This window comes from Ptychodera flava, chromosome 3, assembly GCF_041260155.1.
Source record: "Ptychodera flava strain L36383 chromosome 3, AS_Pfla_20210202, whole genome shotgun sequence".
Classification (NCBI taxonomy): Eukaryota; Metazoa; Hemichordata; class Enteropneusta; family Ptychoderidae; genus Ptychodera; species Ptychodera flava.
In genome coordinates, this window is record NC_091930.1 from 34699471 (window position 1) to 34715114 (window position 15644).

Consider the following 15644-nt stretch of genomic DNA (forward strand, 5'->3'; position numbering starts at 1 on the left):
AATTTGATTCGCCCCCATAGAGTTAACACAAGGATGGCGGCCATTTTTAATTTCAAATATCGGAAAATGTTGGGTAATTTGTTTCGCTGTTCCGAACTTTGCACGGTGGACCCTGATTTTCATTGTTGATTTGGTAACAGAATGGTTGAAAGTTTCATTCAGGAAAGTTGGAGCAAAAGTTTAAGTCTTTCACTTTCGAGGCGCATACTACCTTAAATCTGATATTTGGGGTCGGTTGAGAGAAAGACTCCAGTTACATTTGAAACGAAATGCTGAACAATGAATCGAGACTCAGATCTGTGAGTTGAAACCTTCTTATCTCGATGACGTAGAGTCCTCCCTTTATCATGTTAAAGTGCAAACAACTAGCTTTTACATCACGGACAAATGACGACAAAAACAATTAATTCCAGCGCTAGAGAGGTTGATGACCCCTGGTATCATCCAGCGTCCGTGGAAATCTCTTTGATGAAATCAGAGTCCTATAGGCTGATTTTGAAATCAAGGAGATAACCTTGCCGGATGTTGAAACTAATTACATCGAATCCTTTTCACATGCGTTAGAGTTTGGAATTTTGCTGGATAGCCATGGCGCGCTAAGAAACAGGAATGTTTCCTCTACATTGTCAATATTATTGCTGAAGAAATGAGATCGTCAATGCATGATATTATGATTTTCTTTAGCACATACATACATACATACATACATACATACATACATACATACATACATACATACATACATACATACATACATACATACATACATACATACATACATACATACATACATACATACATACATACATACATACATACATACATACATACATACATACATACATACATACATACATACATACATACATACATACATACATACATACATACATACATACGGATCATGCTGTGCTTTGTTTGCTGATTCCTGGAGAGGTAGACAGGTGGCCGTATTGAATGTAATATCACTGCATTTTTGTTGCAAAATAGCGAGTGAAGAAAAAACCAAAATTAACAGACAACTGTAGAGAACAAACTTTTATCCCGGAGGACGCGTTTTGTTGTAGCAGCAGCGGCTTATCGCTAGGTTCATCACCAAGGCAACGCAAATAGCTCTGAACATGCGCACACGCTACGTTTCAACCGGTCCGTCGCGAAGGGTGGCAACCTGTTGCATCGAGCGTTGAATGAGCGTTGAATAGCGACTCACTTCTACGAGCTGACTATAATTTATCTCGTTCTGTATTTTCCTTTCAGAATAGAACCCCCCCCCCACGCACTATGGCAAAATGTCAAGATTCTATTGACGCCGTGCCATACCGATCGATGGTATGCTGTGCCACGGTCCCGTGGATGTGCAAACTGAGCCTCGTGCCAATCGGCTGTCATATATTCAGCTGCGGCCATTAAAAGGGACACAAACATCGAACAACAGTCAATCTCTCCAAACAACACTGACAACGCCTACAAAGACATAATTATGCCTATAAAGCATAATTATGAGGACGGGCTGCCTCCACTGATAAGATATTTACGCGCCAATTAATCGAAACGAGGGGACCTACACGGTGCCTCACTGTTATTACTTTGGTCTTATAGTATAATCTGATCAGAAAAATACGATACGTGGAGAATTTTTAGCCTTTGCAGGTTGTCAATACGTTGTTGGACCTAGTGCTTGTTCTTTGGTCGAAATAAAAAAAATACTTCCAAAACTTTGACATCGCTTTGTAGAATTCCATGTTCTTTTGAATTCACAATGTTTATTCTCCGGAGATTCAAATGATCGCATTCCATGGGTCATACTTGTCCTTTTTGGGTAATTCTTGAACTATGAGATGTCAACTTCAGAACTCATCAAGATGTCAACTTTAGAACTCATTGCTATACCTTTCTCAAAGTAAAAAAAACCCGACGTTTTCCACATTTGTGATCGGGTTATTGCTGAGTTCAGATTAGCCGCACATCTGTTGAGGCACTTTTTACTCATTTCACAGTCACCCAAATTTCCGAGCGAGCAAACACGGTTTGATAAAAGAACCACTGTTTACTAGATGTTGTTTGAGTTTTCAATGAACAGAGACAAAATGCAAGGTGCAAGGACGTTGAGATTGAAGCTAGGGTTCTCGGAGTGAGTATAGAGTCTCTCTCTCTCTCTCTCTCTCTCTCCTCTCCTCTCTCTCTCTCCCTCTCTCTCTCTCTCTCTCTCTCCTCTCTCTCGTCCTCTCTCTCTCTCTCTCTCTCTCTCTCTCTCTCTCTCTCTCTCTCTCTCTCTCTCTCTCTCTCAAACACATACATTCACAACCCCCCCCCACACACTGGCAGGAATGAATGTAAACAAGAAGGGAGATGTGGATATTGACCATACGATAGCTTCCCACGATTAGAATCAAATCCCAGAGGGACATCGGCCGCAAACACATGTTGAGACATCATAATAAGCTTTACCCGATGGGAAAACGAATTGAAGGTTTTCAATTGGTTAACTGATAGACTGACTTATATTGTAGTAGGTATATGTTAAGGCAAAATGCCAACAAAAATCTAGCTCCCTTCTCCCAAACATACATTTTCAGGCCTTTTTGAAAGAGATCTACTGTGTAAGCTCGGGTTGACTTTTGACACTTTTGGATGAAGTAAGCATTCCTAGTAGGGCATTTTTTTTAGAAAAAAAGTTGGGTTCTGGTATTCGTGAGAACTGGCATGTTTGAAGTCACGCTCTCACACCACCTGGTGTGTGAAAGCCGACAACGCGTGGAATCTCAACGTCCCCCTCCCCTTCAATGGGGCAATGCAGTAAGTGCTCGCTTTAATATCCATCAGTACTCTCGCGAAAAAGGGATTCTTGGGCGAACGTTTGAAGGGGTGAAAGAAAAGTCACCTGAGACGACGAGAATTTGAACCGTACGACATAACGGGCAGATTTTTTTTCTCTCTCTCACCACAGCGAGCTCTTTCAGTTCCCTGGGTCATTCGAGAGGCCAAACCAAAACAAAAATTAAGACAAAAAGAAAGGAATCCTTCAAGCGGAGAAAAAAAAGAGGCGAGCTAACCCCCACGAATGGACGACACTGAGAGAATGGGTTTTGTATCGCGGCTGTATAGATTCTGGTTTTGTTAAAAAGAAGCCCACAAGGGGGGAGGTGAATTAAGAAAAAAGCGCAACAGAGCGAAAGTGGTGAGATTTTAGCCGACGGAAAGTACAGCAAAGTAACTCAGCGGATTAACCCCGGCTGACCCCAGCATTATCATAATTGGGGCTTTCGCACAATGGTGTACGGATCGCCATCCTGTACAACTAGCGTGTTTGCATTCAACGGGGATGGGTTTTTTTCATTCTCCGTTTTTTTTTCTTCTCTCGGGCCCTGCAGAAACTCCCTCCGGGCTTCCATATCTGAATAACGGTAATGCCGCCTCTTGTTTGCGCTTGACTTTTTGAGGGAATGAAAGAGGGGTAAAAAATACCGGCCCATGCCTGGAGAGTCTCCCGCAGAGGACAGGTAAACTGCTCAGCGCCTATTCTGCGAGCTGACTTTTCAAAATGGTTTGAAGACTATGCACCCGTTTGTTCGTTAAACGAGCGGGCCTCGGGAGTGTTGTGGATTTGCTTTGTCCTAATCGGGCTGCAAATCTCTCACAAACATTTTTCCCCTTGGAGCCTGGTTATTTGTTGGCCGTGGATAATCACTAGAAAAGCCGAACCTTTCCTTTCGCTCACTGACAGAGAGGGAGATTACGACTGGACGGATATTTGTAAGTCGCTCCCCCGCAGACTGGTAGGGAGCCTTGAAAAACGGGCCATTGTGTCAGTCTGCATAGATGCTACCATAGACTCCAGAAAACGGGGCCTATGGTGTTATACAGGGCGATTACAGACGGACGATTGTTAGCATTGTAGACCTGCAGGACACGGAGACTGACAGCGACGTAGAGAGAGAGAGACAGATAGAGCAACAGAGGCCGCTACACACAGGCATTGAGAGATAGGGCAACAGCGGTTGCTAGGTACATGTAAATGTAGAATGTGGTACGCTAAATGACGGCAGGATTAGTCCGAATTGCCATACTATCGTGAATTTTAAAGATAGAGAGTGGATGAGGTGAGAAAGAGGGAGGAAGGAGGAGAAGGGGCGGAGAAAATAAGATGTAGGTCTACCAAAGACCGAGGGGAAACTTTGAATATTCAAAGGGGGTGACGGAGAGAAGGTGAAACAGTGGACGAGTGGGAGGGGGAACTGGACGACCGAAATCATCCTGAGAATCCCCCCCCCCAAAAAAAACATAAAGCAACGAGTTTGGGTTTTACGAAACACGAGAGGGCGGGGTAAAATAAGAAGTGAGGGGCGTGAACAACTACGAGAACTTGAGAAGGGATACCTGTGTGTCGCCAGAACATAGGTTTCAAGAAGACGGTAAGTGAAGACAACGCGAAGTGGTGAAGATGGCGGCCCGTAACGGTCACTGTGGTTCTTAGAAAGTCGGGGAGCGATTCTCATCACATCAATGCCATGACAATGACTATCTGTGGCCACAAACTCAAGTCGTCATGAGAACGGGGTAGCTAGGGTACATGCCGTATTTGTCTGTCTGTCTGTCTGTCTGTCTGTCTGTCTGTCTCTCTGCTACCTCCATGGTCTGTCTGACAATGTCTGTTTATCCGTTTGTCTGTATGTCTCCTCGTCCATCAAAGTAAATCAAAGAACATCCTGGAGATCTGTGATGGTTAGTCGATCAAACCGATGTGCTAGACTGCTTCGCCCGATCAAAATCGATATGTCAATATTCACGGCTACTATGTAAAAGGTCGAGTTGTTTTCGCCAGCAGATTTGGCAATTTCGTAATTCCTACTTCGCATGTTTTGTTACGAAACAGCCTAACATCAAATACAAGAGAATATGGTTGAAAGCGAGGCAGCGCGTCGCTCTGTAACAAACACACTCGCCTTTCACCGTTGTACAAAATTCACCTGAATGGAATACTAAAAGAAGAAAAGAGACCTCCGCTATTGTCAGCTAATCACCAAGACAATTCGATTAAATTAAACGCTATACGCAGCGTCAGATAGTAATGTTAGTCTTCGGAATAGCAGACAATCGCTGCTCTCAAAGTTGTCGCGCATAACGAGTGCGCTTGCACTCGCTGTTGGCTTGCCGCGGCGATTTTACTAAAATTCTAAAGCGCGCATCAAGTTTAACTCTCCTTCTCACAAGACGTCGGCTCAGCCGAGCAGTCAATTAAGAAAAGAAAATTACAGGAGTGATCTGGCTTGATCGCCCTGATTTCAATTTTTATTGACCGTCAAAGATTCTCGATTAAGTGAAGAAAATTCCTTTTCAAATGGACCAAGGATAGTTTTTTGCTTGTACCGGACCAGTGAGCTGGCGGGTTTTTTTGTCTGCGGACAACAATAGCACCTGTTGGGGCTATTCAGATGATTTCGATGTTTCAAGGACTAAACCATACAGGCTTGACAAACGGACGACACTTTGTTAGACGGTTTCTTGTTTTGTCGCCGACTGCATGTATGCACCATAACCAGATAGATACCTAAATTGTCTACCCGTTCACTGAAAATTTATTCCTACGATTTTCTATTCGCGCGCAGAGCGAAGAGACACATGAGATCGACTTATCAATAAAATGATATTTCTTCACTTTTCTGTATATAAGAGGATATTGGTTGCTGCTGGTGGTGGGGGAACTTGGCGACGTTAAATTTCCAACTTGGCGTCAAAAGCTGGCATCATTCAATCTATGAATTTCTTTGTAGCTCTCTCTGTCTCTCTGTCTCTCTCTGTCTTCTCTGTGTCTCTGTCTCTGTCTCTGTCTCTGTCTCTCTCTGTCTCTGTCTCTCTCTCTCTCTCTCTCTCTCTCTCTCTCTCTCTCTCTCTCTCTCTCTCTCTCTCTCTCTCTCTCTCTCTCTCTCTCTCTCTCTCTCTCTCTCTCTCTCTCTCTCTCTCTCTCTCTCTCTCTCTCTCTCTCTCTCTCTCTCTCTCTCTCTTTCTCTGGGAATGATATACAAATGCTAGTTTGTCCACCACTCTACATAGAAATGGAGTAGGCGGTATCGAATAAAAAAACCAACGCGCCAACTACCCTTGTGTTCTGTTAGTGCGAAACACAAGGCTTCGACTGGACAATTTTTGTACCGATTGTTTGTCTACTAGGGCGGTCTACAACAACTTTTCTATTCATCTGAAATGTAAAGCGTTCATTTTCACACCGACACAGCCACTCGGTGTCTAGTTTTGCAGCCAGGGAGTTAAAAAAGGGACAATGGGAGAAGGGTCTGCGATCTGGACCATTGTGGTTGTCGTCGTTGTTGCTGTTGTTGTTGTTGTTGCTGCTTGCTATTGTCTTGGTTTGTGCGCCTTTTGCAAACTTCGTTTGTGAAGGATGTGGGTATTGATTGCCTGGGTAAATTCATGGCGTGCGACCCCTGTTCAAAATAGGTGAACGGACGCGAGTAGCGACATCAATTTTAGGGATTGTGAGGTGTAATTCGGTTCCCGGACGATATGCAAGCGTTCCCTTCAAAACATGAATTCTTCTATACCAGGAGACAATCAAAAGTGTCTTTGTGACAATAAAGAGTGACAAGGAACACTCACAGTACATGAAATCTTTCCAAATAAGGCAAAATGCGTGATTTGTAGTTGGCGTTGTACACTGGCAAGTGTTCGTAGTAAACTAAGTCTAGAAAAAAATTTGGTGAATTCCTTAAAAGTTAGCTTTTTTTTATTTTTGGCAATCATAGACACCGATCATTGAAATGTACCCGTGTGTCCGAGACACAAACTTTGTATATTTAATGACGTGAAATAAGCCCAGGCACGTTTCCAAGTACTTACGTTCTTTAGGATGTAAATGTCATCAGCGTTGAGCAGTTTTCGACAAGATTCTCGGCGTAGTAAAATTCCCGTCCCTGGATCATTAGAATACATTTTTTTTTCACGATATCTGCCGCTGCGTGTTGTGAATTCTAATACGACGAAGAAATCTATACGAGAGAGTGGATATTGAGGCGGTAAAGACTGGTATTTTTATTAGCTGGGTTGCGATGCTGTGTAAAAAGCATAGCCATGTCCGTTTTTCGCAATTTAGCATATTTAAATGAGATCAGAACGCGTACGAACACGCAAGCGACGCTGTGGAAGAAATCACTGTTTTTTTTGTGTATGTGAAAACAACATCAAACGCTTTTAAGAGTAAAACTATGTGATCAGCTTGCCACCATGTAGAAGGACAAACATTGTCATGTATTAGACTGCGCGATAAGTTTGGGGAGTTTCAGTAACACAGAGGTTTAGATAGAAACCGTCAAAAGTGGTTGTACCTAGCGAAAGGAACCGTGACAGGTGAACTGGCACACAGATAGACAGACAGTCAGACACACGACAAATGCATGACCAAACGACCAAAGACGCAGTAAACAGGTGCACGAGAAAATTGCAAAATACACGCAAGAGTTGGTTGTGATTGGGGTACATTGGCGGAGTTAAAGCCAAGCTGGAATTAAGGATAAAAAGTCAGCATGTGACACAGCTGTAGAGGGGGTTACTGAATGAAACAGCTGTAGAGGGGGTTACTGTGGATTGGGCTAGATCGCTAGCACAGTTGAAGGAGGAAGACGAACATATATACTAGTTCATGCGTTTTATAAACGCTCTTTCTTGCAGGTAATGGTAGGTAGTCGTTACCTGAAGGTGGAAAATGAAAATCATCTTTAAAACTGTTCACTCATTTCGCGTTTTGCCGCTACGAGTGGCAATAGCTTGCACGCAAAATTGACTTTTTGAAAGAAAATTAAAATCAATGACACAAGATACGGGCAGTACTCTACACACTCAAAACGGTGTCAAAGTACTTAATCTTCACCAAGTTTATTAGCTTTTAAAAACCACAACACTCGTGGTGCAATGATTGTCAACCCTTTGAACGTGGTCACGCGCCGTGCAGACGATTATAGTATGTTTGCCAAAGTGCTCACATGAACCCACACTTGACGCAAACACAATTTTTTTCAAAGTCAGCATACGGGGATCGAGAGCCATGTTTTCGCATCAGTGAGTCTGAGTGGGTATGCAAGCGGCGTGGAGTAATTTTCTGGTTTTGTCGATACAACCTTTAGGACCATAAAACGAACAGCTGCAAATACGGTCATTTGAACCAAATTCTTTCACTGGCCCGACTCCAAATTTATGAAGGTGTGCCCTACGCAAGCACACCCAACTTCTCCCCTCTCTATTTGACTGCCTGCCTGCCTGCCTGTTTGTCTGTCTGTCTGTCCCTCTGTCTCCCCTCCCTATCTCTCTCCCTCCCTCTCTCTCGCCACCTCTCTCTCTCTCTCTCTCCTCTGTCTCTCTCTGTCTCTCTCTCTCTCTCTCTCTCCCTCTCTCTCTCTCCACATTTTCCGTTGAGTCTCTCTATGATTGGACAAACACATTTCAAACGTTTAAAGTTATAAATGAATGCCATATACGAGATCTGATCAGCCGCCAAGACAACCGTCATTCTCCTTGGCTAGCAAAAGCTGAGCCTTTCTGTTCAACTGAATCCACTTTTAAATCAATCAACTTTTGATTTCACTAAATTGTTATGACCTGAACTTGCTACTAATTTTTTAACTGTACATACTGTTTACATCGTGGACTAGAATACTGCTTATGGACGAGTGACTGACAGCAAAGAAGCGACCTTGGGAGCGTACAGCGGTTACTCGCATTCCCGCGCGACAGGACACACGGAAAGAGAAAGAAACATGGTTTTACGCTCGATGTCGACTTTCGATCACCTGTGTCATAGAAACGTCATTGATGCAAAGTTGCTTGATGTGTTATGAGAGACAGAGACTTTTTAATACATTATCATCGAACGTGTGCCGATGGTGAGTAGTATCATATACATTCATGGTCAGTTTATGTCTGAGCAGAACTCGTGCCCCTCCGCCCCTTAACCGCAACCGCAAAAAAAAACCGTCTCAGATTTCTGTAACAACCGGTCCATATCACAAGATTTCACTCACCGAGTCAAAGCTAGCCTGTAACTGTCTCACTCTAACAAGTGTCTGTTCGCCTTCGGTTTCGGATGGTCTTGGAAAAATGCTTCTTTTCAACCGCCCGTAACGATTTTGACAGGAGTGCGGTTACAGCTATGGATCGACCCCCTTGGCTTTATATATGCACCTCCTTTGGAAAAACGTTCCGCCCTCCAACCGGACTCTCCCAAGAGGAACCGCTGCGTCTTTTCAGGAGACCGGTACAGCGTCACCTAGCGGTCATCTTGTACAGTTACCCTGTGAAGTTGGTACGCCGTGCCCAGGACATTTATCAAGTCGGACATAAACGCTAGCATTGACTGGAGTCGCATTTTATGAAAGAGAGAGAAAGAAAGATAGAGAAAAAACGCTGTATTATTTTCTGGTCGAGATTAAGAAATCTGAGTACAAGACCCAGAATACTATTAGATACTTTGACGACGCCTGTCTTCAGCCTACAAAGTCACGCTGCTCGTGCCGCGGACAATAGGAGTGTGTGTGTGTCCCCCTGAGCGGCAGGCTTGGCTGTGCGTGCTTGCCCGCTGAAGTCATGCCGATGTTTTCTCAAGACACCACGCCGGCTGACCTCCTGTGTCTACACACGATTAGGTCACAGGGAATTGCTTTTACATTGGAAGAGCAAACACGAAAATCGCGTCCCTTGTTTGCGACCAATTATCGCTTTTCTCTACTCGTACATTCACAGAGTTTGTTAGTAGTCCAGTAAAATGGGATCCAGCCACTGTCTAATAAAGGCCAGTGTTTGTCTCTTAAAAGAGAGGTTGTGTTGGCACGAACCTTGTCTTTTAAATAGGAGACGCACCCGGTGTTTACCAACTTGGGTCGCTCGGTATTTGAGAGTAAACTGACTGTCTGACCTCATCCTCCTAAACTTAGGGTCACCTTTTCGGGAGTTATTCTTCATCGCGGAGTAAGTGATCAGATATCAACAACGCGCCATCGATACACCTGTCTGCCGTTGTTCGAATCACGTAGCCCACGCATTTCACGCACTGGACCACATTTCTTCAATTCTTCTCACATTGTACGCTCACTAAAAGGCCAAAACAACATTATTTTTTATTATTTTGTTTTATGAGCGGACAACAAAGCCCGATGATCCGGTCCGATTTAAGCTTTGTCGCGAATGCGTGACTTCTAAATAGCGTCCACTCCCTGCAGGTGTGCTGGAGTTCCATCAAGGGAGCTGACACAGGTGTAAGTGAAAGCGCGGTCCCGCAGTGAACCAAGGGACTCAAAATCGTCCTCTCAGTTTGCGAAGTGTGCTGTTTCAAACGTTAAATAAGTTATTCGGCGATGTTGAATTAAGATTAGAGGACCAGTAGCTCTGACTTTTGATGACATTTTATTTCTTTGGTTTTACTCCCAAAAGCGTGCTTACATTACATATACAATATGTAAATTGCGTGTTGTTGTCGAAAGGCGAATTTCGGTCCGGACTAGAATTGAAATGTAAACAACAACAGTGCATTTAATCATAGACCCTCACGAGGGTCAGTGTGATTTTACGCACATGGATACTGTCAGCGATGACATCGATAGGCTAAACATACTTTGAGGCGGTAGAACAAGAACTTGCAATTGACGTACAGAACAAAAATAGTGAAAACACAACAACACTTACGGCCACTTTGAAGGGGTACGTTGTTTTTTTCCAGTTTTTAATGATCTCAGAACACAATAGATAAACTTGATAACACTTTCATAGGAAAGCAAAAGATTAATATTGTGTATTTACCCAATGATGTCAACAAGAACTGATGCAAAGAATAGGAATTGACGACTTCCCCTTTAAAAGTCGGTATATCGAGATCCCAGGGCCGAGTATCAATGCTGGTCAACTCAGAGATTGTGAGTTTTCCAAGATTCATTTTATCATCAGTCCACTTCGTCTATTATTACATACCTCGTATATCGAACGTCGCGCGCTTCATAGGATTCAATGGTAACTCGTTTGTGACGTCGCGGGCCGCATAGTCATCATTGGGCTGAAAGTGAACCGGAACTACTTTCAACTCGACAACTTCAGGATTTAAAAAATGATCAAAATACATCTTTTACTCGGAAATACAGTTTTATAAATATGAGAAAAAAACACAAAAAAACAGTGATTTAAATATATCAATGCGCCGTTCGATGATGAAAATTGTTCTATTTTTCAACAGATTTTCGTCTAAAATGGAAATAAAGCATATAATTGTCATTTGTAAGTAAACAAAAAAAATTGGAGAGAAAATTATGTCAGAGAGGCATGTAATAAAAATATTATAGCCCAAACAAGGGACTATGTACCCTTGGGGCAGGAGACCATTTGCCCTCCTTACGTCGGGCAAATGGTCACCTACCCTGCCCTCGGGCACATAGTCCCATGTTTGGGCTATAATATAGCCGTGTCACATACCGAGACACAAACAAAATGGCCGTCTTATAGACACTTGACAATTTGATACGAAACTCATACATTATAGGAACCATGACTACGAAAATGATATAGTGTCTAAAAACGCCTAAGACCTTTATTAGCCTGAAAATTTGACAGATAGTTTTAAGTATTTCTGTTTTTGTTAACAGAATTAAGTTCTTGCTCTACTTCCCGGATCATGTCAGAACGCCCAGTGCTCGACTTATCGCCACAGCGTGTATGTGTGTTCGGTTCGATGCTATTGTACATTAACCGAATCGTTGTTCAGACTTGATTTACTTGTTCACAATCACATTACTCTTATACAATCCCTTGTGATGGTGGGGTTGATACTTTTGCCAAGCCGTTGGGGTGGGGGAAATATGAATTGTTTTGTTTCGTGGAACAAAATTAATTACAATATTATCAAAAGTTAGAGCTATTGTAATTTGTGATTGTCTAGGCCAAGTTCAAATAAGCTAGATTGAATATGTATGATTGGATCATTCAGTAAAATGGTGTGCAATAAGAGTCAGGCGACTAAAGGAAGCAATTGCTTCTCTCAGCGGCTTTGCTCGAAGGAATGGGGTATATTATCGTGTGTGAGTTAAAAACAGACATATCTGATAGAATCTGTCATGAATATTAATTTTCTTCTAAGAAGCATGGCAAAGTAAACGAGGATCAAATATATAAACAGCAACGCCTTATTTAATTGACGAAGTTGGTTAATTGTAGAAGCGAACAAACAACTTCGAACGTTCACCGGGATGAAAATGTTGTGCGAACACAAACCTACAGCTGTATCCCAGAATTCAAATATTACTGTTGGTTTGCTAGTCTTTGGATGATTACCCGTTGACAAGATGAAGTTCCCTCGGAGGCAAATTGTCCTGAGCAAGGTAGCTGTGATCGGAGTCTACGGCTGGGACGAAATGTCGTCATAAGATTCAGTCCACGGTGATATTCAACGACCAGACGACACGAGCATCTTCGACAAATAGAACTCTGACGGAATTTGTCACTACGACTGTTTCATGCGAAAAAAATTACTCAGTGTCCCGCAATCGATAACTACTTACCTTTTAGTTGAAGTCGGAAATAATGCTCGATTTGTATCGGGGAGGTATACCGGTATTCTATGCTTCTTGATAAAAATGAGATTTCTTTATGTATGAGAGTTTCACTTATGTATGTATGTTTTGTTGCTTGTTTTGTAACACACAGGGCGGGAGAGCAAGCACTGATTTTCGATGACTGACAATTGTGTCCGATGCTGACAATGAACAATACAAACTTTTGAAAAAGATCGCAGGCACTTTTGGTGCGATGGCGAAACAATGTGCCCGGTTTGTTCATTCGATTGTTGTCACTCACAACGATTCTATTGCGTGTTGTGTATCTCTGCCACTCAACGCGCACATTGCTTCAGGCTTATTCACACCGAGGAAATTCCAGTTTGGCTCTTTACACTACTAACATACAACATGTTGGTGCCATGACGTTTAGATTTTCATGATCGATTTTAAAAGCAATAGGTTAGTGGTGTGGTGATCACCTCTTTGAATTATTTTGAAGTTGAGAGCTTTCTATTTATGCAGCTTGTTTTATTATAATCTTTATTTTGATCTGATAAGTAGAATTGAAAACCTCCTGAATTTTTTGTTTGATTTCCTTTGTACGGTACGAGTTTTCTATCTACTCGGCTTCCAGCTTGTACAATTATGGGTCTCTTTCTTTCATTCGACTTACCTCGAAAACCTGGTTAGATTTCTGGTTTGTATCGTAAGTGTGATGTTTATCTTTGTAAAATAATGGAAAAATAACTATTTATTTTACAAATCTTTCGATAGTACTGCAGCGGTTGCTCCACACAAACGATGGTTTGCTAGCTTCCACCTCTCCCTTTCCGGTACCGCTTGGTGGCGCTTTTATCAAAACATACATTGCTATCACGATGAGTTATAAAGTTATGTCCAAAAATATGCTGACATTGTAAGCAGGATTGTACAAGTATAGATGCCCGCGCACGTCTTCGTCCTGGATTATGGATTGCGCCCTCTATGGTCAAATGCTAATTTCTGTTTACATAACGCATGTGTACAGAAACAAGTGAAATTTGATGAACGCTGATTCTGAGGTTTGGTTTATCTTGAACTTGAAACAGATTTACAAGACCTCCATGGTGGCAAAACCCAAGATTGACAACCAAGCTTTAAAAAAAGAGACAGATTTTAAGCCCATGTGATTTCTTTTCTACAGGTTTAGTTACAATGAGCGGTATTTGTATTCCGAGTTGTCGCTGTAAAATGCAAGAAATAATATAACAGCCTGAAAAGAATTCGACAAATCGTGTTTTCTCTAAAGCTAAGTGGTTTTTTTTTTTGCTCTATTTGCCGGCAGGAGTACGTCTATAGTTGCATATACAAGAGTTTTATGGTGACGTGCGGGGGCGTTGTTATGTAAACCATTAAAATATGGGAGATGCAATGTGAAACCGCCACCTGTAGGCGAAACCCATGAAATCGTTTTCAATATCAGGTATCAATTTCAGCTAAATTTTTTTTTGTGACAGGTTTCCCGAAGGAATAGAATTTCATCTAATTTCCGTGTACGCAGCCAATATTTCTTGGCACAAGTCCGAAATGAACTGCCCAATTATTCAGAGTCCCTTGTGGAGAGACAGTGGTAGCGTAGTTTTTGCCAGTAAGATAACAGAATTAAATACGCTCTTCTTCAACGTTATAACTTGTAAAATGAAGCTCACATATGCATGTGCGATACCGTGCACAACATCTACACACTGACAGTTTATAACTTACAGGTCCAAGGACAGAGTTTGACGGGCTCATGTTTATTCATTAGCATCATTGCCTGACACGTGATCTTGTCATTGACCCTTGTGTTCAAAATGTAGATCATGAGCATTAGTAATATCCCCCGAGGGCAATACATAACGAAACGAAAACGAGACGTCGTGGAGAGAAATATAACGAGTAAAAGGAAATTTTGAGGTCAAAATTATGTATGATAACATTCGGCGAATTAGGTTTTCCCAAAAGTTTAGTGTTTTTTATTCGGCATTATGGGTGGGCATGCGCACATCCGTTCTTCACATATACAGCATGGAAAAGATGTGCAGAGTGTTATCGTGACGTGTGGGAGCTATCGTTACTTAAACCTTAACAATGTGGAAAATGAAATGTCAAACCACCCACCTGAAGGCGAATACCATAAAATTATTTTAAATATCAGTTGTCAAATTTGGCTAATTTCTATAAATATATGATAGGTTTCCTGAAAGTATAGAATTTCACGTAATAGGCCTGAAACCATAAAAGAATTGTGTACGCAACAAATATTTCTTGGCAAACGTCCCGCCCGAAACGAACTGCCCGTTTCTTCACGGTCCATTGTGAAGAGACAGTGTTTTTATAAGGCAAGAAAGTCGATAGCGCAGCTTTCAAGCTTTACCTCTCCGATTAGAAAATTATACTGTGCACTTCTTCAACGCGATTCACTTGTGAAACCGTGCTCAGACACGCATGTTCGATACATGCAGTGCACAACATCTACACAGTCACAATTTATATCAAGCAGGTTCATGGACAGAGTTTGACGGGTTCGAATGTATTTCTTTTTAAAGGGCCAGTAATGCTATCTTTTGATGATTGTTTCGCTATTTTTAAATGTCAACCATAATTTCTTGTTCTACTCCCAAGGAGAGTTGTTACAGAATTCAGCTTGTCAACCCTCAGCCTGTGCTCGTGTAGACGGCGTTGTTATTGTTTGTTGACAATTGATTTCTGGTCCGCACCAGAAATCAAATGTAAACAACAACAGCGCATTTTGTGACACATGCAGCAGGGATATCAATTATTGGGATTTTGCCACGCCGACATGTATGTATGTATGTATGTATGTATGTATGTATGTATGTATGTATGTATGTATGTATGTATGTATGTATGTAGTATGTATGTAGTATGTATGTATGTATGTATGTATGTATGTATGTATGTATGTATGTATGTATGTATGTATGTATGTATGTATGTATGTATGTATGTATGTATGTATGTATATGTATGTATGTATGTATGTATGTATGTATGTATGTATGTATGTATGTATGTATGTATGTATGTATGTATGTATGTATGTAGTTATGTATGTATGTATGT

The 15644-nt window shown here is 41.9% G+C and overlaps 1 protein-coding gene across 1 annotated transcript in view; it reads right to left on the reverse strand.

Annotated features, from left to right (window-relative positions):
* The window catches only part of LOC139129878 (zinc finger protein 362-like), a 34326-nt gene extending 25093 nt beyond the window's left edge, over nucleotides 1–9233 (reverse strand). Inside the window, exon 1 of the mRNA XM_070695566.1 lies at nucleotides 9027–9233. The gene's annotated coding sequence lies outside the window, so the exon portion shown is untranslated. The remainder of the gene's footprint in view (nucleotides 1–9026) is intronic.
* Nucleotides 9234–15644: the final 6411 nt, after the last annotated feature.